Raw genomic sequence first — 25,658 nt, 5'->3', positions numbered from 1 at the left:
TATGAGTAAACGTTCGAATACCACTAAAGAACATCTGCTCAACGTTATATCTATGTGCTATTAGTGCGTACGAAGACAGTATCAACTTACATTTATGTAGATGAAAGCCCATTCTGGCATTAAAGGAAATGAGAAAGCTGTTTACTTGGCTAACAAAAGTGTGCACAATGGAAGGAGTCTAAATATAACCTTCCTTTTACGGAATATCGACATGTCATTCGCAAAAGAACGCTCGATACCTGGAAAGATTAATGGTCTGAGCTCACAGATAAAACGACGTTGTTACGCTCAAATCTAACCACAAACCCCAAACAGACTTAAATGAGCGAGATGCCGCAGTGATTAGCACACTGGACTTGCATTCCGGTGGACGACGGTTCAAACCTGCGTCCGCCCATCCAGATTTAGGTTTTCCATAATTTTCCTAAATAGCTTCAGGCAAATGCATGGATGGTTCCTATGAAAGGGCAAGGCCGATTTTCTTCGACATCCTTGACACAAGCTGAATTTGTGCTCCGTATCTAATACCTCGATGTCGACGGGACCTTAAACCCAATCATCTTTCCTTCCTTTTTTCTTCCGAATAGACCTTGGTTTGAATTCAGTAACAGACCCTTTGAAGGTATCTGCGGTAGGCGGCGGTAGATTAAATCATTGATCATTCCTGTATCACGTATTTAGGCTACATGTTATTCGATTCCCCACATGAGACAGTGTTGATATGATACATTATTAAGACGCGGAGCACGTTTTATTCGAGTGCCCGAATTATCTAGAAGCTAAGACCATGCTGCTGATATCTATCAACAATAGTAATAGAAAGCAGCCAACATCGTTAAGCCTCTCTTACATGCAACCAGTACTAGAGTCTACAAAATTATAATCGACTTCTTCTCTTGTAGAAACTTCAAGATTTAACTGTCTATCCTACCTATTATTTTTGTATTGTATCTACATTATATGACACCCCTACGTCGTGCGGAATTGTCCACTATATTTCACGAGAAGTGGTAAGCCTGTATAAAACGAGGCGAACAGTGTTGTGTTGTCGCAGGGAGAGCAGTAACAGCAGAATGGGTCGGTCAGGTGACAAAAAATGGCTCTGAGCACTATGGGACTTAACATCTGAGGTCATCAGTCCTCTAGACTTAGAACTACTTAAACCGAACTAACCTAAGGACATCACACACATCCATGCCCGAGGAACGATTCGAACCTGCGACCGTAGCAGCAGCGTGGTTCCGGACTGAAGTGCCTAGAACCGCTCGGCCCAGCGGCCGGCTCGGTCAGGTGAACTCAATGCCTTTGAACGTGGAGTGGTCATTGGAGATCGGCAAGGTAACAGATCCATCAGTGGCATTCCAGCCCTCCTACAGCTGCTCAAGTCTACTGTTGGTGTTGTGACTGCGAAGAGGGAACGCGAAAGAGCAGCCACACCTGGTTCAAGACCAGGCAGACGTCATATGCAGACGGACAGAGACCATCCAGCACTGCGGTGGTCGGTTGTAAAACTCACGTGAAATCGCAGAAGGAATAACTCGTTAGTTCAAAAGCGCTGCCAGCAGTTCAAGTGGCATAGTGACCGTGCGTAAGGGACTGCAACGGTAGAGCAGCTTTTGATAAGCCACAATTTTCTATAGTCAGTACTGAACAACGGCTGAGCGGTGCTACTGGACAGTGCATGGCGAATGATTTGGAGTGATGACTCGCACTGTACCATGCGGCAGCCGATGGAGGTGTTTGGGTTGGGCGAACTCCTGGAGAACGTCACCGGCCATCAAGTGCAGTGCCCCCAGTGAAGAGCAGATGATGTTATGGTATGAGAGGCGTTTTCGTGTTAGGACGTGGTCCCCTTATTGCGCTTAACAATTATGTTGCTGGTCTCGTAGGTAGCTGCCATTATCTGTGAACTGACCAAAGTGAATTTATAATTCGTGGGTGGAATTTCAAACCTTTTTTAGGTTTATTAGGCATTCTACTTTCGTTACACATATTTTGGTGTCGCTAGTGTTAAATCTACGCAGATGAAACTTCAGTTTAACTTTAATTATTACAGAAAAAAGTAGAAAAGGAGTTCTAGTATTTAAATATGAAAGCAAACACGTGATCTTTCTGTTTTTATTTCTTTTACAGCCAATTGCCATCTAAAAAAGATAAACTCCTCCCGAACAGGCCATGGAGGCCCAACGGTACCGACCGGCCGCCGTGTCATCCTCAGAACATAGGCGTTACTGGATGCGGATATGGAGGGGCATGTGGTCAGCACACGGCTACCCGTCAGGTTAGCCGAGCGCGTTAACGCGCTGCTTCCTTGACTCGGGTAGGCGCGCCGGCTCCGGATCGAATCCGCCCGGCGGATTAACGACGAGGGCCAGTGTGCCGGAGGTTTTCCACATCCCCCTAGGGGAATACCGGGCTGGCCCCCACGTCATGCCTCAGTTACACGGCTCGCAGACATCTGAACACTTTCACACAATTCCATGGATTACACTAGTCGCAGACAGTTGGGGTGCACTAATTCCTTCCCGGTCGGTATGGGGCGCCACCCCGGAAGGGCATCTGGTCACCCCTTCAACTAACATTGCCACATCCGATTAACCATGCCGACCCTGCGTATCCAGGGGGAAAAACGGCACAAGCAAAAGAAAGAAAGAAAGTCGTCAGCACACAGCTCTCCCGGCCGTATGTCAGTTTCCGAGATCGGAGCCGCTACGTCTCAATCAAGTAGCTCCTCAGTTTGCCTCACAAGGGCTGAGTGCATCCCGCTAGCCAACAGCGCCCGGCAGACCGGATGGTCACCCATCCAAGTGCTAGCCCAGCCCGACAGCGCTTAACTTCGGTGATCTGACGGGAACTGGTGTTACCACTGCGGCAGGGCCGTTGGCAATTTCCATCTAAAGAAACACGCAAAACACAAGATTACAGCAAAATTTACAAGTCATAGTGAAATACAGTGAGATTCAAACTGAAACATGGAGAGATACACGGTCCAATATTACATTTACTGGACTCTTATCTCCCATTCATTTCCTGATACACCTAAACGAGAATCCTTCACAACAAGACAATCTGTGAAAATAATACGATATACGTACGCAGCAAGTCGTCTTCAAAAAAACGCAAAATTACTACAATTTTGAGGTGCCGTGTACTCTGAATCGTCATCAGATACTTTGTTTTCATCATCTTTAGAGTCGTTAAGGGCGTTGTATATCGTTTCCTCCAAACGTCTTCTCTTCACTGCACATTTTGAACATAAAACCAACAGAAAAACACACAAAACAGAGAGACCTTGAACGTCACCTACTGCCTTCGAAGTAAGAGACAATAACAAAGGTTTCAAAACTGGATTGTTCAAGTTTCAAGTGATACCGCGACCGTCATTTGCAAAGCCTGCGGATCTCACATATGCTTCCGGGAGTCGCAAAAAAAAAAGTACGAAGCCACAGAAAATCATCGTAACATGTGTGACGAAACATTATGTCCTTCGCACTTACTCATTTCCCGCAAGCGCCGTAATATTACGTCAGCCGCTCGCTAAGTAGTAAGAAAACGCGAAATACGGAAGGATATGAACACATTTTACAGCGCTGTGTAATGGATAGACCACAGTAACAGTTCTGAGGCGATCAATGTTTGTATCATCATAAAGCAGCATATGTGAGACAATGGTTTGTGGACAAAGGCGCTCCTGAAATGGACTGGCCTGCCGAGAGTCCAGACCTGCACGATATGGAACCGTTTCGCGATGAGTCAGAACGTCGTCTTCGCTCTATACCCCAGCGTCCAACTTCACTATCTTCTCTGGTCTCAGCTGTTGAGCTAAGAATGGGCTGCCATTCCTCCGCAGATATTGAGACACCTCTTTGAAAGTGTCCCCGGCAGATTTCAAGTCGCCATGCAGGCGAAGTGTGGACACATGGCTTATTAATGTCTAATTTGATCAGACTGTGCATTATCAGACTGATGTGGCTACAACAGCGGTCGTCAGCCTGCAAACGTATTTGGTCACTAATCGAGCATTTCTGCGGCCTGTGGTTCTCAGTTGTATTTTATGATGTCGCATCTAGCAGCCAATATCCGAATCCAAAAGCATCAACGATCGTTAAGAGTTTCTTAAGAGTGTAGTTTTCCTGCTCAGTAACAAACTTACCGAGACATTAAAATGTGCTTAATTTCAATTGATGCTGGTGAATTCAGCAGTGAGCTAAATAAAGTTGTTCGCTTACCTCAGGGGAGAGGGGGTAAGTAGCGCGGCTATTGTAGTGTCAGCGGATGTGAGAGATGGAGTGTTTTCTTGTTTGTCTACCTGAACTAGCAACTCACAGGCGTAGCGACTCGTGCCGAACATCTACTGTGCTATGAATTTTGACACGGACGTCAGATGGAGTCGAGAAAGCGCATTACGATCGTCTTCAAATGACGTACCTATTTTCAGCAAGGAACACTGAATTAATTATGGCAATGCAGTGAGCACAGGAAAGCAGGCATTTATCAAACTTTTGTGATGGTGTCTCATATTTAGCATGAATTTAAATATAAGTACAAATACTTACACACAGTGAAACCGACAACACTTCACAACGCAAGTATAGTGCCATAACTGTTAGATCGCTGAGGTTGGTAATAATATGAAACAGACCGCCATCGACACGATGTGTTCCGAGTAGTGTCGACTCCTAACGAGCAGAACTTATGGACCTGCGGTCAGCTTATCTCGCCCTAACTATAGCTTTTTCGGTACGTCCATCTTCTAATCATTAATGGGACAGCAGCTGTTTTATTTACGTGTACAGCAACAACAGCAACACTATCAGCTTTTGTGTTTATTTTATTTAATTCCAAGCAGTTTTGGGGGTACAGTTCACCATTTTCAGGTCCCTCTGTAACATAGCGCGGGTGTCGCTTTCAGAGGGTATCACCACCATATCTTTAATAAAAGGAGCAGCGGCAATTGTCGTTTATACTACGACCAGACGCATCATAAACGGAAAGTTCCACGGATGCTGGTGGTTTCTGCTCCTTTTATTAAAGGTCAGTTACAAGGTTTACATTTACGATTAAATAAACCAATATAACAACTGATAATGTTGTTCTTGCTACGTATTTACTATAGCTAGTCTATAGGGTGGTCTTACCGCAATAGTTTATATAGATTATTAATTAATAATAAGGTCGGGGCCTCTAGTGCTACTGCACATTGTCAGTGTTGGCTTCTGAGGAAGAAAGTTTGACGACCACAATGCTAGACGGTGAAATAAAAAGAAAATTGTAATCTGTCTTCCGCTAGAATTTTCTGCCCTCTACCGTTCCCTTAAACCCCATAGAGATTTTTCTCTGATGTCTTGACACAGCTCCCATCGTGCTGTCCCTTCTTAAAGTTTGCGTTTTACATATAATTTTGACATAAATGATGAAATAATTATTTCTCCGCAGTGTAACAAGAGACAAGATGATGTGTAGCGGCTGCCGTGTTAAGATGGGAACAGACGCCTGAAAGGGGTTATTGATTGAGTCAAGAAATAAATCTTTATAGACTGACGGAAGGAGTTGTGCGAGGGACACAAAAGTTGGTAGGCGTGTTTCTACATCTGGAAGATGACGTCTATTCAAATGACTCGTCACTCGCATAAAAGTGGCGCTAGTAGCTTTGCTTAAAATACACGCTGTAACCTTAGTTACCTTTGAGAATGGATATAGTGAGTTGATGTTAGATAAGAATGCCTTTAAGACGACGATGACGCCATTATCAACAGCTAACTGAGTTCGAACGAGATCTGTAATGGGGCTACGAGAAGCTGGTTATTCCTTCTGCGATATTGCAGAAAGACTGGGCAGAAATATAGCCACTGTACGTGGTTGGTGGTAGCGGTGGTTACGAGAGTGTACGGTCACAAGAAGGCCACATAGCACTACCGTGAAGCAAGACTATCGAATGCGGTGTACGTGTTTGGCGCATCGTACTGCGTCTGCACCAACATTTCGAGCAGCAATTGGCACCACACTGACACACACACTTGTTACAATTGTAGCGTGCATTCCACTGAGCCGAAACCACCGCCGTTTGCGAGTGCAACAGTGTCAAGCGAGTGCTTGTTGGAAGGCGGGTGGAGATCTGTTGTTTCCTGATGAAAGGCGGTAAGGAGGAGGTCAGGTAAACGCCTACAACCAACCTGTCTGTAGCCTAGATACACTAGACCTACATCTGGATGCGATTTCGTATGACAGCAGGAGCAATCTCGTGGTCATGCCACGCACCCTGACTGCAAACTTGTATGTCAATCCTGGGATCCGACCTGTTGTGCTGCCATTCATGAGCAGCATTTCAGGGGGTGTTTTCCAACAGGATAACACTCGCCCATATGCCACTGTTATAACGCAAAATGCTCCACACTGTGTCGACATGTTGCCTTGGCCTGCTCGATCACCAGATCTGTCTCCAGTCTAGCACATATGGAACATCATCGGGGCATCTCCAGTGTCATTCGCAAACAGCATTAACCGCCCCTGTGTTAACGGACCATGTGCAAAAGGTATGGAACTTCATCCCCCAAACTGACTTACGGGACCTGTTAGACACAGTGCATGCACGTCTGGATGCTTGCATTCAACATTCTGGTGGTTACACCGGCTATAAATGCACCAGCATTTCAGATCTGCAGTGGCTTTTCCGACGTTTACATTAACCTGTGATCCTGAAACGTTAATCACTTAAATACACTGGTGTGATAAAAGTCGTAGGTTGGCAGTAGTATCGTCTACAGAAAAGGCATCGGCGGAGCTGTCATTTGTACTCAGGTGATCCATGTTAAAAATTTTCCGACGTTATTGTGGCCGCACGACGGGAATTAAAAGTCTTTGAAAGCGGATTCGTATTTGGAGGTAAACACATGGGACGTTAAATTTCGGAAATCGTCTGGATATTCAGTTTTCCGAGATCCACAGTGTGATGAGCGTGCAGAGAATACCAGATTTCAGGCATTAACTTTCACCATTGGCCGCGCGTGGTAGCCGTGCGGTCTGAGGCGCCTCGTCACGGTTCGCGCGGCTCCCCCGTCGGAGGTTCAACTCCTCCCTCGGGCATGGATGTATGAGTTGTCCTTAGCGTAAGTTAGTTTAAGTTAGATTAAGGAGTGTGTAAGCCTAGGAACCGATGACCTCAGCAGTTTGGACCCACAGTCCTTACCACAAATTTCCAATTTTACCTTTCACCATTGACAACACAGACCGAAAGTAGCGGCGTTTGCGTGGGATTATGTGTTAACAGACATGCCACTCTCCATGAAATGATGGTAGGAATCAATGTGGAACGTACGACGAACATGTCCCACAGGAGAGTGCTGTGAAATTTGGTGTTAATGGGCTGTTGCAGCAGACGACGATGCGAGTGCATTTACTAACAGCGCGACGTCGCCTGCAACGCCTCTCCTGAGTTTTTGGCCATCCTAGGCGAAGTAACGTTTCCCGAGGGCATGCAGCTTTACTGTACGATTAAACGATGATGGCGTCCTCTTGCGTAAAATATTCCGGAGGTAAAATAGTCCTCCATTGGGATCTCCAGGCGGGGACTACCCAAGAGGACGTTGTTATCAGGAGAAAGAAAACTGACGTTCTACGGATCGAAGCGTGGAATGTCAGATCCCTTAATCGGGCAGGTAGGTTAGAAAATTTAAAAAGGGAAATGGATAGGTTAAAGCTAGATATAGTGGGGATTAGTGAAGTTAGGTGGCAGGAGGAACAAGACTTTTGGTCAGGTGAATACAGGGTTATAAATACAAAATCAAATAGGGGTAATACAGGAGTAGGTTTAATAATGAATAAAAAAAAAAGAGTGCGGGTAAGCTAGTACAAACAGCATAATGAACGCATTATTGTGGCCGAGATAGACACGAAGCCCACGCCTACTACAGTAGTACAAGTTTATATGCCAACTAGCTCTGCAGATGACGAAGAAATTGATGAAGCGTATGATGAGATAAAAGAAATTATTCAGGTAGTGAAGGGAGACGAAAATTTAATAGTCATGGGTGACTGGAATTCAAGAGTGGGAAAAGGGAGAGAAGGAAACATAGAAGGTGAATATGGATTGGGGCTAAGAAATGAAAGAGGAAGCCGCCTGGTAGAATTTTGCGCAGAGCATAACTTAATCGTAGCTAACACTTGGTTCAAGAATCATGAAAGAAGGTTGTATACACGGAAGAACCCTGCAGATAATAAAAGGTATCAGATAGATTATATAATGGTAAGACAGAGATTTAGGAATCAGGTTTTAAATTGTAAGACATTTCCAGGGGCAGATGTGGACTCTGACCACAATCTATTGGTTATGAACTGTAAATTGAAACTGAAGAAACTGCAAAAAGGTGGGAATTTAAGGAGATGGGACCTGGATAAACTGAAAGAACCAGAGGTTGTACAGAGTTTCAGGGAGAGCATAAGGGAACAATTGACAGGAATGGGGGAAAGAAATACAGTAGAAGAAGAATGGGTAGCTTTGAGGGACGAAATAGTGAAGGCAGCAGAGGATCAAGTAGGTAAAAAATCGAGGGCTAGTAGAAATCCATGGGTAACAGACGAAATATTGAATTTAATTGATGAAAGGAGAAAATATAAAAATGCAGTAAATGAAGCAGGCAAAAAGGAATACAAACGTCTCAAAAATGAGATCGACAGGAAGTGCTAAATGGCTAAGCAGGGATGGCTAGAGGACAAATGTAAGGATGTAGAGGCTTATCTCACTAGGGGTAAGATAGATACTGCCTACAGGAAAATTGAAGAGACCTTTGGAGAAAGGAGAACCACCTGCCTGAATATCAAGAGCTTTGATGGAAACCCAGTTCTAAGCAAAGAAGGGAAAGCAGAAAGGTGGAAGGAGTATATAGAGGGTCTATACAAGGGAGATGTACTTAAGGACAATATTATGGAAATGGAAGAGGATGTAGATGAAGATGAAGTGGGAGATATGATAATGCTTGAAGAGTTTGACAGAGCGCTGAAAGACCTGAGTCGAAACAACGCCCCCGGAGTAGACAACATTCCATTAGAACTATGACAGCCTTGGGAGAGCCAGTCATGACAAAACTCTACCATCTGTTGAGCAAGATGTATGAGACAGGCGAAATACCCTCAGACTTCAAGAAGAATATAATAATTCCAATCCCAAAGAAAGCAGGCGTTGACAGATGTGAAAATTACCGAACTATCAGTTTAATAAGTCACAGCTGCAAAATACTAACGCGAATTCTTTACAGGCGAATGGAAAAACTGATAGAAGCCGACCTCGGGGGAGGTCAGTTTGGATTCCGTAGAAATGTTGGAACACGTGAGGCAATACTGACCCTACGTCTTATCTTAGAAGAAAGATTAAGGAGAGGCAAACCTATGTTTCTAGCATTTGTAGACTTAGAGAAAGATTTTGACAATGTTGACTGGATCACTCTCTTTCATATTCTGAAGGTGGCAGGGGTAAAATACAGGGAGCGAAAGGCTAATTACAATTTGTACAGAAACCAGATGGCAGTTATAAGAGTCGAGGGGTATGAAAGGGAAGCAGTGGTTGGGAAAGGAGTGAGACAGGGTTGTAGCCTATCCCCGATGTTATTCAATCTGTATATTGAGCAAGCACTAAAGGAAACAAAAGAAAAGTTCGGAGTAGATATTAGAATCCATGGAGAAGAAATAAAAACTTTAACGTTCGCTGATGACATTGTAATTCTGTCAGAGACAGCAAAGGACTTGGAAGAGCAGTTCAACGGAATGGACAGTGTGTTGAAAGGAGGGTATAAGATGAAAATCAACAAAAGCAAAACGAGGGTAATGGAATGTAGTCGAATTAAGTCGGGTGTTGCTGAGGGAATTAAAGTAGTAAGGAAGTTTCGCAATTTTGGGAGCAAAATAACTGATGATGGTCGAAGTAGAGAGGATATAAAATGTAGACTGGCAATGGCAAGGAAAGCGTTTCTGAAGAAGAGAAATTTGTTAACATCGAGTATAGATTTAAATGTCAGGAAGTCGTTTCTGAAAGTATTTGTATGGAGTGTAGCCATGTATGGAAGTGAAACATGGACGATAAATAGTTTAGGGAAGAAGAGAATAGAAGCTTTCGAAATGTGGTGCTACAGAAGAATGCTGAAGATTAGATGGGTAGATCACATAACTAATGAGGAGGTATTGAATAGAATTGGGGAGAAGAGGAGTTTGTGGCACAACTTGACTAGAAGAAGGGATCGGTTGGTAGGACATGTTCTGAGACATCAAGGGATCACCAATTTAGTATTGGAGGGCAGCTTGAAGGGTAAAAATTGTAGAGGGAGGCCAAGAGATGAATGCAATAAGCAGATTCAGAAGGATGTAGGCTGCAGTAGGTACTGGGAGATGATGAAGCTTGCACAGGATAGAGTAGCATGGAGATCTGCATCAAAGCAGTCTCAGGACTGAAGACCACAACAACAACAGACGACTGGAAAACCGTGGCCCGGTAAGATGAGTCCCTATTTCAGTTGGTAAGAGCTGATGGTAGGGTTCGAGTGTGGCGCAGTCGCCACGAAGACATGAATCCAAGTTGTCCGCAGGCCGGGGTGGCCGAGCGGTTCTAGGCGCTACAGTCTAGACCCGCGCGACCACTGCGGTCGCAGGTTCGATCCTGTCTGGGGCATGGATGTTTGTGATGTCCTTAGGTTAGTTATGTTTAAGTAGTTGTAAGTTCTAGGGGACTGATGACCTCAGAAATTAAGTCCCATAGTGCTCAGAGCCATTTGAACCAAGTTGTCCACAAGGCAGTGTGCAGGCTGGTGGTGGCTTCGTAATGGTCAGGGATGTTTTTATATGGGACAGGCTGGGTCTTCTGGTGCAAGTGAACATTTAATTGACTGGTAATTGTTATGTTCGGTTACTTGGAGACCATGTGCAACCAAACAACGATGGAATTTGTATGGATGACAATGCTCCATATAACGGGCCATAGCTGTTAGCGATTGGTTTGAACAAGATTCTCAACAATTCGAGCGAATGATTTGTCCACCCGGATCTCTCGACATGAAGCCTATTGAACTTTTATGTAGAATTGTTGTATCCACGGACCCAACCAACCAACCAACCAACCAACCAACCAACCAACTCGCACACGCGCGCCCTGACCGTGACATCGCTGGCCACAGTTCCTATCGCGGCTGTCGGCGTCTCAGGGCGTTACGGCCGACGGAAGAGGTCGCGCCACGGCTGAGCTCTGGTCCGCAGCGCCCTCTGCCTTTTGCATATAAGGAGGAGCGCTGGCCCCGAGACGGACAGTCTATTGTCGCTTGTCTGTTGCTAGCTTTTCGTGGAGTTTATAGCGAAGCCATTGCAGTGTGATATTTGCTATTGTATTCGACTAGGCTCGGTACACGGATTACTCTTGGATATTACTTGGACTTGTATTGCTGGTATACGTTTCGTCAGAAATAAACATAAGTTATCTCTTCATTCTAGCTGGCGCAATTCTTGACAGTAATTATTTTTCGGCCAACAGACATAGCTACATCCTGGTCACTACGCACGCTTTACACAACTTGTGGTGGCCGCCCCAAAAGTACCGCCGAGGACCTCGGGTTTGGGAGACGTCACAAAAAAAAAAAATAATCGAGAGATCAGTTCGTGCACAAAATCGTGCACCGGTAACACTTCCGCGTTTATGGTCGACTATAGACGCAGCTGGCTCAATGTTTCTGCAGGTGACTTGCGTGACTTATTATTGCACTATCCCGGGAAAAAGGAGGCTCGACACATTAGGAGGCACGCCACGGCTTTTGTCGCATCAGTGTATGTTACCTAGACAAATTTATTTCCGAAATTCCATTACTATGCATTAATTATTTGTATGTGTTGCGATTTTTATTTCCGTCAGTGTATAACGGTGGCTGCAGTCCTCTTTAACATTCTCGCAATACTCGCAAGAAAAGTTTTTCTGTATCCCCAGTGGGGAAGACAGGCGAGGATGAAACTGTGCCGCGCGGGATGTAACTGGTGGCGGGGTACGGTGCCCGGGGCGGGCGTATCAGCTTCCGTAATGGTGGAAACCATTAGCGGCGGCCTGGAAGCCGCTGCCAAAGAATAAAGCAGGCGGCAGGCGGCAGGCGGCAGGCGGCAGGCGGCGATCATAAGGGAGCCGGCGCGGCCCGGCTGGGCGCTGGCGGTGGGTGTGGCGCCCCGGGACACGCCAGCGACACGCCCTGCCCCGAAATCGATGAGCCGCTGCCGCCGCGTCTTGAGGCTGTGCGCTGTGCGCCGCCGACGCCCACCCTGGCCTGGCCGGCCTTCGCGTCCCGGCGCTCTGCCACACACACACACACACACACAGGCGAGGGCGCCCGTTGCCGCAGGGCGCCGCTTCCCGCTACGCCCTGTCCGCGCCCCCCCTCCAGCTCTCCACCTCGCGTCTCGTTCTGCGACGGACAGCAGCACCGCGGCCCGGTCACTAAATAGCCGAACGTCTTAGGCTACGGGTACAGTTGTACCGACACCGGGTTCCGCCGACGGCCGACATCGACCGAAGACGTCCGATCTTTTAGAATCAGTACGCCAGTACATGTGCTGTCTCGGGGCAACCGATCTTAACGTCCCAGCGTACACATTTCCGCCGGCGGCCGGCAGAATTCAAATCAGTTTAAAATTACAATGAAATGAACACCCTTAGCTGCTTACAGGCGTTGACATACGTCAATGGGGCACATGAAAATGTGTGCCCCGACCGGGACTCGAACCCGGGATCTCCTGCTTACATGGCAGACGCTGTATCCATCTGAGCCACCGAGGACACAGAGGATAGCGCGACTGCAGGTATTTATCTCTGGCACGCCTACCGCGAAACCCACATTCTCAATGTAGTGCCCCCGCCCATTATACTCTTTACTCGCGGCGCGTTGCCGATTCCCTTAAGAGTTCTGGCACTGTTTGTGCATTCGTACAGAAGAAGAAGAAAATGGCTCTGAGCACTATGGGACTCAACTGCTGTGGTCATAAGTCCCCTAGAACTTAGAACTACTTAAACGTAACTAACCTAAGAACAGCACACAACACCCAGACATCACGAGGCAGAGAAAATCCCTAACACCGCCGGGAATCGAACCCGGGAACCCGGGCGTGGGAAGCGAGAATGCTACCGCACGACCACAAGATGCGGGCAGAGAAGAAGAAGATGGTCAAGTGGCCGGTGAGCCTTAACTATATATATACTAAGATGGTATCTCTTCTTTCGGACATGTCCGAAAGAACAGATGCCATCTTAGTATACCAAATCAGTTTGTTTCCTTTAGTCGATTTGGGTGTCGTAGCCACACGCTAAACATGGATTCTGAGACATTTCTAAGTTTAGCACGGGAAAGGCGTTTATGGCAGCCTCAGGATGAGGAGTGTCATAACAGAGATGTATCTCGGAATCGATGGTCTGAAGTAGCTACTTCATTGGAAATCATAAGTTTCGAACAACTTAAAAATTTAATAATAATTAATTGAACATTGTCCGCCCCCGTATAGTCAGCGTGACGGATTGTCAATCCTCTTGGCCCGGGTTCGATTCCCGGCTGGGTCGGGGAATTTTCCCCTCCCAGGGACCGGGTGTTGTGCTATCCTTTTCATCGTCCTATTATTCTCATCGACTGCAGGTCGCCGAAGTGGCGTCAAATTGAACGATCGGCAGTCGGCGAACGGTCTGCCCGACGGGAGGCCCTAGCCATACGATTAAATAAATAAATAAATTGAACGTTACGTTCCATTACATTAAAATTGGATACAATGACAAAAGCAAAACGAGGATAATGGAATGTAGTCGAATTAAGTCGGGTGTTGCTGAGTGAATATGATTAGGAAATGAGACACTTAAAGTAGTAAAGGAGTTTTGCTATTTCCGGAGCAAAATAACTGATGATGGTCGAAGTAGAGAGGACATAAAATGTAGACTGGCAATGGCAAGGAAAGCGTTTCTGAAGAAGAGAAATTTGTTAACATCGAGTTTAGATTTAAGTGTCAGGAAGTCGTTCCTGAAAGTATTTGTATGGAGTGTAGCCACATATGAAAGTGAAACATGGACGATAAATAGTTTGGACAAGAAGAGAATAGAAGCTTTCGAAATGTGGTGCTACAGAAGAATGCTGAAGATTAGATGGGTAGATCACATAACTAATGAGGAGGTATTGAATAGAATTGGGGAGAAGAGAAGTTTGTGGCACAACTTGACTAGAAGAAGGGATTAGTTGGTAGGACATGTTCTGAGGCATCAAGGGATCACCAATTTAGTATTGGAGGGCAGCGTGGAGGGTAAAAATTGTAGAGGGAGACCAAGAGATGAATACATTAAGCAGAGTCAAAAGGATGTAGGTTGCAGTAGGTACTGGGAGATGAAGAAGCTTGCACATAGAGTAGAATGGAGAGCTGCATCAAACCAGTCTCAGGACTGAAGACCACATCAACAACAACGAACTAAGCACTAGCAGCAGGGCTGCAGGCAGCTAGCAGCGGCGCAGTCCGGCGCTGGTGATTGGTTGAGCCATATGGACTTGTAGTTTTGTAGACTCGTGAACTTGCGATTGGTGATCGGCAGACTGCGATATCTTTTGCAGTGAAACTTCCTTCCACGTTAGGATAACAGCGGTGTGTGATCATTAGCACGGATTCATGCAGCGTCAATACCTCTCGTAATATACGCTCTATATACTTATGGAGATTGCAATCCACTTACATCCGACAATCCTCATCAGTGTAAACAAATTCTTGATGTTTCGCAGTTTAATTGTGGGCAGTCAACAGTATATGGGAACCAGAAAGGTTCAGTCTTCAAATTCAATTCGATTTGCTGTCGTTGTAATATTGTTTATGTTTGTTGCCTTCACTACCTGCGATCACTTTTAACTTCCACATTTTAATATGCCACATTCTCGTCAAAGACTAATATCTTCCCGTATTTGAGTTATTTCAAATTATTTCTAGATGCAACCGAAGAAACAATTCATTCCCTCTTTCAAACTGTGGGTACTAGCTTCCTGAGATCTATGTTCAATATTTTAACATCGGCTTGCCAGTAAATTACTCATAACAAGAATTCAACAGAAATCCTATAGTTGATCGATAATTTAGTGTGATTGCAACAATTGGTCGCAATGATGAACCTCACACAGTATATTAAAATCAGCGCCAAAGTTTAATTATTCACCTGAAGATATTTAAATAAGGACAAGATTCAAGCTTACTTCGCCAAAATATTTAAAGATTAGGCACCTGTTAGTACCCCAAGTTAATGTATACAAAATCGTAGTTTTCCAAAAGAAGAAAGATCTTACGTTGCCAACTTGTCTGAAATTAGACTTGCGAGAACTTTTGTACCAACTACTTGAAATTGTACTTGACTTTTCATCCAAATATCTAAGCTTCAATTTAATTATAGTCTTTCAGAAAATTCAAATATGTATTCAAACTACACACTTCCAAACACATAACTGAGGATGTTGGCTACAGTGGTTGACTGACAGCGCAAAGACAGCCATTATCACTAGCTCCTTGCTGCATCGCTCATGAAAGCGATAAAAAACTTCGTTTGTAGTTCACTGGTAAAGAATACGTTAAATAACAACAGATCTTTTTAGTTACAATATTCGTAATATTTACGAAATATATATCAATGTCGCTGGCTCGGAAGGTCATCCCCTCACAAAACAAGTTTGTTCCATTACACTTTGGCTAAAAATGACGAGTATTTATACGGCCTTGGCCAGTCCTTGTTTTGCCACTGTACCGGTTTTTGTAACGTAAGCCACAACATGTCCGTGGCTCTCATATGAAGCAACTGGGCCATGGAAGCTTCAGTGGCTCTGCCTGCCTACTGTGTCGTTGATATTTCCACTCCGTTTATGCCCTGTGATGTGGTATCCGCCTGGCATAGTAGTACTGTTGTGGCGTAACAAGCTAGTCACGCCACACTGAGGAGGAAGCCGAAAGGCACGCGTACACACACGCCGACTGGCGTCAAGTCTGGAACAGGATACGTATTGAATACTATAAAGAAAATACGTATCTTTGGAATATACTTAACTTTTAATGCTTCCTTTGGTACATCTCTCTTGACTATACAAATGAGACTCGTAAGATACATGCACTGATACAATTGGCGCCTTGCTAAGTCGTAGCCATTAACTTAGCTGAAGGCTATTCTAACTGTCTCTCGGCAAATGAGAGCAAAGGCTTCGTCCGTGTAGTCGCTAGCAACGTCGTCGTACAACTGGGGCGACTTCTCGTACGTCTCTCGAGACCTGCCGTGTGGTGGCGCTCGGTCTGCGATCACACAGTGGCGACACGCGGGTCCGACATGTACTAATGGACCGCGGCCGATTTAAGCTACCACCTAGCAAGTGTGGTGTCTGGCAGTGACACCACAAGTACAATTATAGTTGTATCAGCAGTAAGATTTGATCGGCTCTGGGCCCACCGGCTTATACGGCCCCTTTGAATTAGCCGTGTTACTCATCTGTGTCCATACCGAGCGAGGTGGCGCAGTGGTTAGCACACTGGACTCGCATTCGGGAGGACGACGGTTCAATCCTGCGTCCGGCCATCCTGATTTATGTTTTCCGTGATTTCCCTAAATCACTCCAGGCAAATGCTGGGATGGTTCCTCTGAAAGGGCACGGCCGACTTCCTTCCTCATCCTTTCCTAATCCGATGAGACCGATGACCTCGCTGTTTGGTCTCTTCCCCCAAAACAACAATCATCTGTGTCCAACTAATTATTTCCGGTGCAACAGTACGAACATTGAGCATAAGTATATAGCAAACAGATACCCTCTTTGAGAAACAATTCTCTTGCACAAAACGTTGAATGTATTCTCTCTCTCTCTCTCTCTCTCTCTCTCTCTCTCTCTGTGTGTGTGTGTGTGTGTGTGTGTGTGTGTGTGTGTGTGTGCGCGCACGCGCGCGCTCACGCGAGTGAAAAACTAATGCTACACGCTGGACTGGGATTTTTAACCTGTAATCTTACGTTTTGCGAGCGGTATGTTTACAATTACGTTGTCTAAGCACGACTTACAGATTGACACAATACTTCAGCTTGTCACAGGATTCTCTTCCTTCCTTCCAAACTCTTCAGAAACGCAACATTACTGGACTGAATCGCAGTTCCACGTATACTTTTAGCTGTTGCATCTATAGTCATATACTATTTCGACAAATAACAGTCCTTTTCTAGATGTGGAAATGAAGGAAAGGAAACGACACATGCAGGATGTTGTATGGTCCCGACGTATCATTCACTGAACGTCGAATAGCCAGTGGTAGGGCACGAACTGCAGAAACTGCAAGTGCCGGAGATAAACTGCACCCGACTGCTGACTACTTCTGATAAAACTCGTGTGTAATTCTTAGCTAGTAGATACGGACGAGAGGGGGAGGCTGGCAGGAGGTTTTTATTCTTCGAAAGGTCTGAATGTTGTGTCTGTTGAGCGTAGGTCTCTGTGATGAGTACAAGGGGATGGCGATCAACAGATTCAAATGCCCTGTCTCCGTGAGACACTGCTGAGTGGTCTGGGGTTTAACTTGGGTCATTCACACAAAATCGTTGTTACAAACCTTGCGCCATCATCCTCCTTCCATTTCCGACCACATTCTGGTTATGATAATTTGTGCCGTTACTCTCATTCAAGACGTCTACCTCAGCATCGAGCTCCTCGCTGCGGTCTGAATTAGCTACCTCGACTACAGAGGCGGATACTAACTAGAATAATGCAAATGGAGGCTGCAGGGGTCCTAACGCTACTTCAGTTAAAATATTTTAAGTAAACACCACTCTTGAGAGCCTACATTGTATGTTTAAAACGCTGTGTTAACTACAACGGTGTGGATTATAGCGAATTTTAATTATTGGTGCTTTATTTCAGCAAGATAATGCTCGTCCGCGCACGGTAAGGGTTTCTGCTACTTGTCTTCGGTCCTGCTAAACTCTACCTTCGGCAGCAAGGTCGCCGTTTCTCTCCCCGATTGAGAAAGTTTGGAGCATTATGGGCAGGGCCCTCCAAGCAGCTCGGAATTTTGATGCATGTAATAATTTTGATAACATGTAATACAAATTAAGAGTAAAAGATACCCGCGGTAGGGCTTCTTCTGCAGTGCAAAACTGCCAAATGTGTAGGAAACTGATACGCTCTAAGAAGAAAAAGAATTACGCACTACAAAGGAATTACCCGAGTGAGACAGAAATCGATATACGTGATGTATGCAGATGATACAGACTAACAATTTGAGAAAACTGGATTATTTAATCAAGAGGAAGAGCAAGTCAATAACTCGTTGGCCCCCATCTGGCCCTTATGCACGTAGTTATTCGGCTTGGAATTGATTGATAGAGTTCTTGGATTTCCTCTTGACAGATGTCGTGCTAAATTCTGCCCAACTGGTGCATTAGATTATCAAAATTCCGAGCTGCTTGGAGAGCCCCGCCCATAATGCACCAAACTTTCTCAATTGCTGCCGAAGGTAGGGTTTTGCAGGCGTGAAGACAAGTAGTAGAAACAGTTGCTGTGCGCGGACGGGCATTATCTTGCTGAAATGTAAGCCCAGAATTGCTTGCTATGAAGGGCAACAAAACAGGGCGTAGAATATTATCGACATACCGCTACGCTGTAAAGGCGGCATAGATGACAACCAAAGGGACCCTGCTATGAGATGAAATGGCATCCCAGATCATCACTCCTGCTTGTGGCGTGCGACGGTCAGTTTAATAACTCACCAGTGTCCAGCAGTCTGTGTATCCAGACGCGTCGTCACCGTTCATCGGGGCTCAGTTTGAAGCGTGACTCGTCACTGAAGAGAATTCTACTCCAGTCAATGAGATTGTAATCGGAATGTTTCCGACACCACTGCAAACGGACTTGTTGGTGTATGGAGGTCAATAATGCCGTGTGGCTATGGCCTCTCGTCGTGTAGGCCGGTCGTCTGGTGCTACTCTTTCAAGTTGACGCCACTTCGGCGACTTGCGTGTCGATGGGGATGAAATGATGATGATAAGGACAACACAACATCCAGTCCCTGAGAGGAGAAAATCTCCGTCCCAGCCGGGAATGGAACCCGGGTCGTTAGGTATAACATTCCGTCGCGCTGACCACTCAGCTACCAGGGACGGACACGGAGGTCAATGACTCAAGGGCGCCATGAGCTCAGTCCCCTTTCTGTGAGCCGCCAGTTAACGGTCCTTGTGGTCACTGAAGCACCACTTGCACGTCGGATAGATGATAATATGATAATGACGAATCCGTGTGCCTGAGTGCCTCTCCGACGATTGCTCGGACATCACGTTCTGTCGTCTTTCTAGGTCGACCGCTTTCTTCTTGACGCTGTATTCTACCGACGTTCACTCTTGGCATCGCTCCTACTCAAATATCGAGTGATTTGGCTACTGCTCCAACCGGCTTCTTTGTGCACAACTACACGTTCTTTCTAAAATGCTGATATCTGTGTATATTGTTCACGCACCTGTGTACGAGACACATTTATTGCACAACTGAGCACACGGAACAAAACCTGAAAATACTTTATGCCCTGGTGTCGATTTGTGCGCTGTTTACTAAACTTGCCAGATGCGCGATGAAACTGTGCTGCAGAGTCACACATTCGTCCATCGGCCGTCTAGAACTTCGCATTCTCCATCGATGAATGTCAATATGTGACCAGTCGGCAAAACATCTTCGTGGGGTGCCGTTTTTTCTTTGTCTTACAGTGTACTATATGATAGAAACAGTTACTGTGACAGTACAAATGTTTTAAATTACATATCTCTTAACACTGCACAACCGAAGTACGATAATTAAAGGAACTACACTCATGCTCATAAATTAAGGATAAAGCTGATACATGGTGAAACAACGCTCTGGTGGGTGGTTTGCGGGTTTAAATCACCTGGCGTATGACCATGCGGTGCATTTGACCAGCGGTCGTCGCACGGTGGCGCTGGCAGCAGTCCACATACTCAGAGGTGTGTTGATGCATGTAAGAGTACGGTGCAGCGAGCAAGTGTGCAGGCGTTTTCAGACGTGATAATGGTGATTATAATGGTGATTATGTGTTGAAAATTGATGACGTAATGAGGGGTAGAATACTAGGGCGACTGGAGGCTGGTCAAACACAGCAGGTCGTAGCACGGGCCCTCTGTGCCACAAAGTGTGATCTCACGATTATGGAAACGATTCCAGCAGACAGGAAACGTCTCCAGCGCTACAGTACGGGACGTCCACAGTGTACAACACCACAAGAAGGCCGATATCTCACAATCAGTGCCCGCATACTGCCATGGAGTACTGCAGGTAGCCTTGCTCTGGACCTTACTGCAGCCACTGTCTCCAGACACACAGTCTACAGACGACTGAACAGACATGGTTTATTCGCCCGGAGACCTGCAAGTTGCATTCCACTGACTCCCGGTCACAGGAGAGCCCGTAAACCCTGGTGTCAAGAACACAGTACATGGTCATTGGAACAGTGGTCCCAGGTTATGTTCACGGACGAGTCCAAGTATAGTCTGAACACTGATTCTCGCCGGGTTTTCATCTGGCGTGAACCAGGAATCAGATACCAATCCCTTAATGTCCTTGAAAGGGACCTGCTATGGAGGTCGTGGTTTGGTGGTGTAGGGTGGCATTATGATTGATGAACGTACACCCCTGCATGTCTTTGACAGAGGAACTGTAACAGGTCACATGTATCGCGACATTTTGTATCTGTATGTCCACCTTTTCAGGGGTGCAGTGGGTCCCACCTTCCTCCTGATGGATGATAACGCAAGGCCCCACCGAGCTGCCATCGTGGAGGAGTACCTTGAAACAGAAGTTATTAGGCGAATGAAGTCGCCTGCCTGTTCTCCAGACCTAAACCTCATCGAGTACGTCTGGAATGCTCTCGGTCGACGTCTCGCTGCACGTCTTCAGACCCCTAAGACACTTCAGGAGCTCCGACAGGCACTGGTGCAAGAATGGGAGGCTATGCCCCAGCAGCTGCTCGACCACCTGATTCAGAGTATGCCAACCCGTTGCGCGACCTGTGTACGTGTGCATAGTGGTCATAGTGGTCATATCCCACATTAATGTCGGGGCACTTGCGCAGGAAACAGTGGCGTTTTGTAGCACATGTGTTTCGGGACGGTTTTCTCAACTTATCACCAATACCGTGTACTTACAGATCTGTGTCGTGTGTATTTCCTATGTGCCTATGCTATTAGCATCAGTTTTGTGTAGTGCAGCGTTGTGTGGCACCACATTCTACAATTATCCTTAATTTATGAATATGCGTGTAGGTGATGTGGTTCCAAATAATTAAAAAAATACACTGCCCGACCAAAAAAGTAGAGACCCAGTAGGGGAGGAGGGAACGAAATGACTTCATGGGTTGAGAGGGTATATAAATAGAAAATCGACTCACATTTACAAAGAACTTGGCATGACACTGCACTGCCTGTGGCTTTGATACATGTACTGACTCGGTTGTGAAGAATATTGAAGTCGTTGTAACCTCTCCTGAGTCAAGCTGGCCACAACTGTTGTGACTGGTCCTTGATATCCTGGACATTGGTGCTGAGACGGAATAGACGTGCGAGCTGGTCGCAAACGTGTGCTGTCGGCGACTGATCTGGCGATCTTGATGGCCACTGGAGTACGTCAACACCGTGCACACAGTTCATAGAGACATATGCTATATGTGGACGAACTTTGTCCTATTGAAAAATCGCAGTTTGATACTATCCAATGAGGTAACATACGAGGGTGCAGGCTGTCCGTGAGGTACCGCTGTGCCGTGAGAGTACGCTCAGTCACTAATCAGCCGTGACCTAAATTTATATCCGATGGCTCCCCACACCATGACTCAAGTACTGTCATTGTTATGCGTCTTCAAAACACTGGAGGAATGGGGCCTCTCCCCGGACACCACCATATTCACCGAAGAGGATCATCCGGGGTAGTGGAGAATCGCACTTCGTCGCTCGGCACATTGTGACGCCATTCATCAGAGTTCATGCCTTCCGACTACAGCACCACCCCGAACGCAACCGTTTGTACCGTGGTGTTATCGGAAGTCTATGCATGGGATGTTAATTCCCTATTCCGACAGCTTCTCGTCTCTGACCAACGCGCCGGGACGACAGAATGTTGCAGGGAGTCCATTACTTGTTCTCGGAAGACGGGCGGAGCTGTGAAGGGGTTACGATGTACTTGGTGCAGAATACGGCGACTCTCTCTTGTGGTGATCAGGCACGGTCAACTGGAACCTTTGACGAAGAGTACGTTTACCCTTACGTTTCCATACACTCCAACATCGGGCCACAGACACATCTGAATGCCCCACAAATCTGGATATTGCACGATACGACGAGCTGGCCAAATGGAGACACACAATAAGGCCGCTCTCAAATTCTGTCAGATGGTGATCACTCGACATCGGACGTTGTTCACGTCCCTTGTTTGCCGTACCTACTGTGGTAATAACTCTAAGCACGAGCGACACTAAATCAATATGATGGCAATTCTAATTCCCGCAGAAAATTGCAGACTTAATCACACAGCTTCCACTGGAGCGTACGTGTACGAAATTACATTGACATCCTAACATGTATTCTGGATGCTTCAGTTTTTTTGTCAGGTACTGCATTTTTTGCTGTTATCACTCTGGAAACAAACTTGAATACGAGACTCGTCTGCGACGGGACGTTACATCTTTTCTTCTTCCTTGGAGTACGTTAATTTTAGAGTATGAAAAAATCGAAATTTTACCATTTATTCCGCTTAGTCAATATACACTCCTGGAAATTGAAATAAGAACACCGTGAATTCATTGTCCCAGGAAGGGGAAACTTTATTGACACATTCCTGGGGTCAGATACATCACATGATCACACTGACAGAACCACAGGCACATAGACACAGGCAACAGAGCATGCACAATGTCGGCACTAGTACAGTGTATATCCACCTTTCGCAGCAATGCAGGCTGCTATTCTCCCATGGAGACGATCGTAGAGATGCTGGATGTAGTCCTGTGGAACGGCTTGCCATGCCATTTCCACCTGGCGCCTCAGTTGGACCAGCGTTCGTGCTGGACGTGCAGACCGCGTGAGACGACGCTTCATCCAGTCCCAAACATGCTCAATGGGGGACAGATCCGGAGATCTTGCTGGACAGGGTAGTTGACTTACACCTTCTAGAGCACGTTGGGTGGCACGGGATACATGCGGACGTGCATTGTCCTGTTGGAACAGCAAGTTCCCTTGCCGGTCTAGGAATGGTAGAACGATGGGTTCGATGACGGTTTGGATGTACCGTGCACTATTCAGTGTCCCCTCGACGATCACCAGTGGTGTACGGCCAGTGTAGGAGATCGCTCCCCACACCATGATGCCGGGTGTTGGCCCTGTGTGCCTCGGTCGTATGCAGTCCTGATTGTGGCGCTCACCTGCACGGCGCCAAACACGCATACGACCATCATTGGCACCAAGGCAGAAGCGACTCTCATCGCTGAAGACGACACGTCTCCATTCGTCCCTCCATTCACGCCTGTCGCGACACCACTGGAGGCGGGCTGCACGATGTTGGGGCGTGAGCGGAAGACGGCCTAACGGTGTGCGGGACCGTAGCCCAGCTTCATGGAGACGGTTGCGAATGGTCCTCGCCGATAATTTGCTGGGAAGTGGCGGTGCGGTCCCCTACGGCACTGCGTAGGATCCTACGGTCTTGGCGTGCATCCGTGCGTCGCTGCGGTCCGGTCCCAGGTCGACGGGCACGTGCACCTTCCGCCGACCACTGGCGACAACATCGATGTACTGTGGAGACCTCACGCCCCACGTGTTGTGCAATTCGGCGGTACGTCCACCCGGCCTCCCGCATGCCCACTATACGCCCTCGCTCAAAGTCCATCAACTGCACATACGGTTCACGTCCACGCTGTCGCGGCATGCTACTAGTGTTAAAGACTGCGATGGAGCTCCGTATGCCACGGCAAACTGGCTGACACTGACGGCGGCGGTGCACAAATGCTGCGCAGCTAGCGCCATTCGACGGCCAACACCGCGGTTCCTGGTGTGTCCGCTGTGCCGTGCGTGTGATCATTGCTTGTACAGCCCTCTCGCAGTGTCCGGAGCAAGTATGGTGGGTCTGACACACCGGTGTCAATGTGTTCTTTTTTCCATTTCCAGGAGTGTATATTCCACCTGCATGGCACGTAGAAGCTGTTCTGTGGACGTAACACGAAGATAGCTGAAAGAAGAGAAATTTAGTTTCTTCACAATAATGTAAAACATATTGTTAACGTTAAAATTGCGTTGGGAAAATAATAATGCATAAGAATGTGTTAAAGTGATAGAAATTTTTAAATTCTCCTGAATGCGACTTATTTTACTAATGGTTTCTTCACTGGGGTTGGAAGCTAGTTGTACAACACCAGTTTAGAATGAAACTTTGTCTTTGCAGCGGAGTGTGCGCTTATGTGGAAATTACTGGGAGATCAAAACAGTATGCCGTACTGAGGCTCGAACTCGGGACCTTTGCCTTTCGCGCGCAAGTGCTCTACCGACTAAGCTATCCAAGTACGATTCACGACGCGTCCTTACAATTTTACTTCCGCCAGTTCAGTTTCGGCAGATAGCAGAAGACGTCACTGGTAAACTTGCTATAAATACAATCCCAGAATTTAAGTGGGTGTTTGCAGGGTAGCTACATGGAGCCTAAATCAGTATTCATTGCCACGGCATCATAGCTCTGCTTTCCAGTCTGCAAGTTGGTGGCACGGCCCAGATACGCCAGTGTCAGTAACTGTTGGACGGGTACTTATGTGTCCGATCATAGATCCAAAAGTCTATGGCTCAATCCACTACTTGGGCCCAACATGCTCTGCGAGCACCGTGGCTCGTATTCGCATTGACTGGCTGAGAGAACCAATTTTCATGTCTGAATTCCAGTAGGGCCAAGTCGAGTAAAGCACTGTGGTATATAAATCAAATCTCGGCGTTAGAAAATCTCTACCTGTCGATTATTAACATTTTGAGAGCTTCGCTGTGTGCAAAACACAAGCTGATTTGGAAAGAAGAAAACTACCTGCCGCAGCCACTGTTAATACCATTTATTTATACAGATAGCAGAGGAGTTATCGGTTTCGAATCGATTTGGGATACATTTCTTGTTGTTTACTTTAGTTTCGGTTATATTTTCCTCCCTGTGGTGAGCGTTCGTCGGGGTGGTGGTGGCCTACACCAAGAAACGGTGAGAGAAACGGCCTCTTTAACTGTACCTGAATCTGATAACGTTATTAGGTTCGTTCATGCTTGACGTCTTCACCGACAGCGGTGGCATCTTCCAGCAGGATAAGTGTGCGTGTCACAAGGACAGAACCGTGCTACAGTGGTGGAGGAGAATGATGACAGCCGGCCGCTGTGGCCGAGCGGTTCCAGGCGCTTCAGTCAGGTTGCTTGAATATTTCTGGTATCTCAACTGCAGATTTTTCAGCGCTCTTTTTACTTTAGGACTCTGTATCTCGAAATGAACAAAAATGGACTTGTACCAACATTGAAATAAGCCCTTCATATGGAAGTTACTCATATGTACCACGTGTTGCACCAAAAAAGTTAAGAAAAATATACTAGATTAAAGAAAACAAAAAATTCCTGCAGT

At 46.4% G+C, this 25,658-nt stretch overlaps 1 protein-coding gene and 1 pseudogene across 1 annotated transcript in view; one reads left to right on the top strand and one right to left on the bottom strand.

Annotated features, from left to right (window-relative positions):
• The window catches only part of LOC126236959 (cubilin), a 1,328,660-nt gene that overhangs the window by 313,958 nt on the left and 989,044 nt on the right, over positions 1–25,658 (top strand). The window lies entirely within an intron of this gene.
• Positions 2,768–2,885, bottom strand: LOC126238421 (5S ribosomal RNA; annotated as a pseudogene).

This window comes from Schistocerca nitens, chromosome 2 (genome assembly GCF_023898315.1).
Source record: "Schistocerca nitens isolate TAMUIC-IGC-003100 chromosome 2, iqSchNite1.1, whole genome shotgun sequence".
In the NCBI taxonomy this organism is placed as follows: Eukaryota; Metazoa; Arthropoda; class Insecta; order Orthoptera; family Acrididae; genus Schistocerca; species Schistocerca nitens.
Note: the sequence above shows the minus strand (reverse complement) of the source record. Positions and strands in the feature narration are given on the sequence as shown.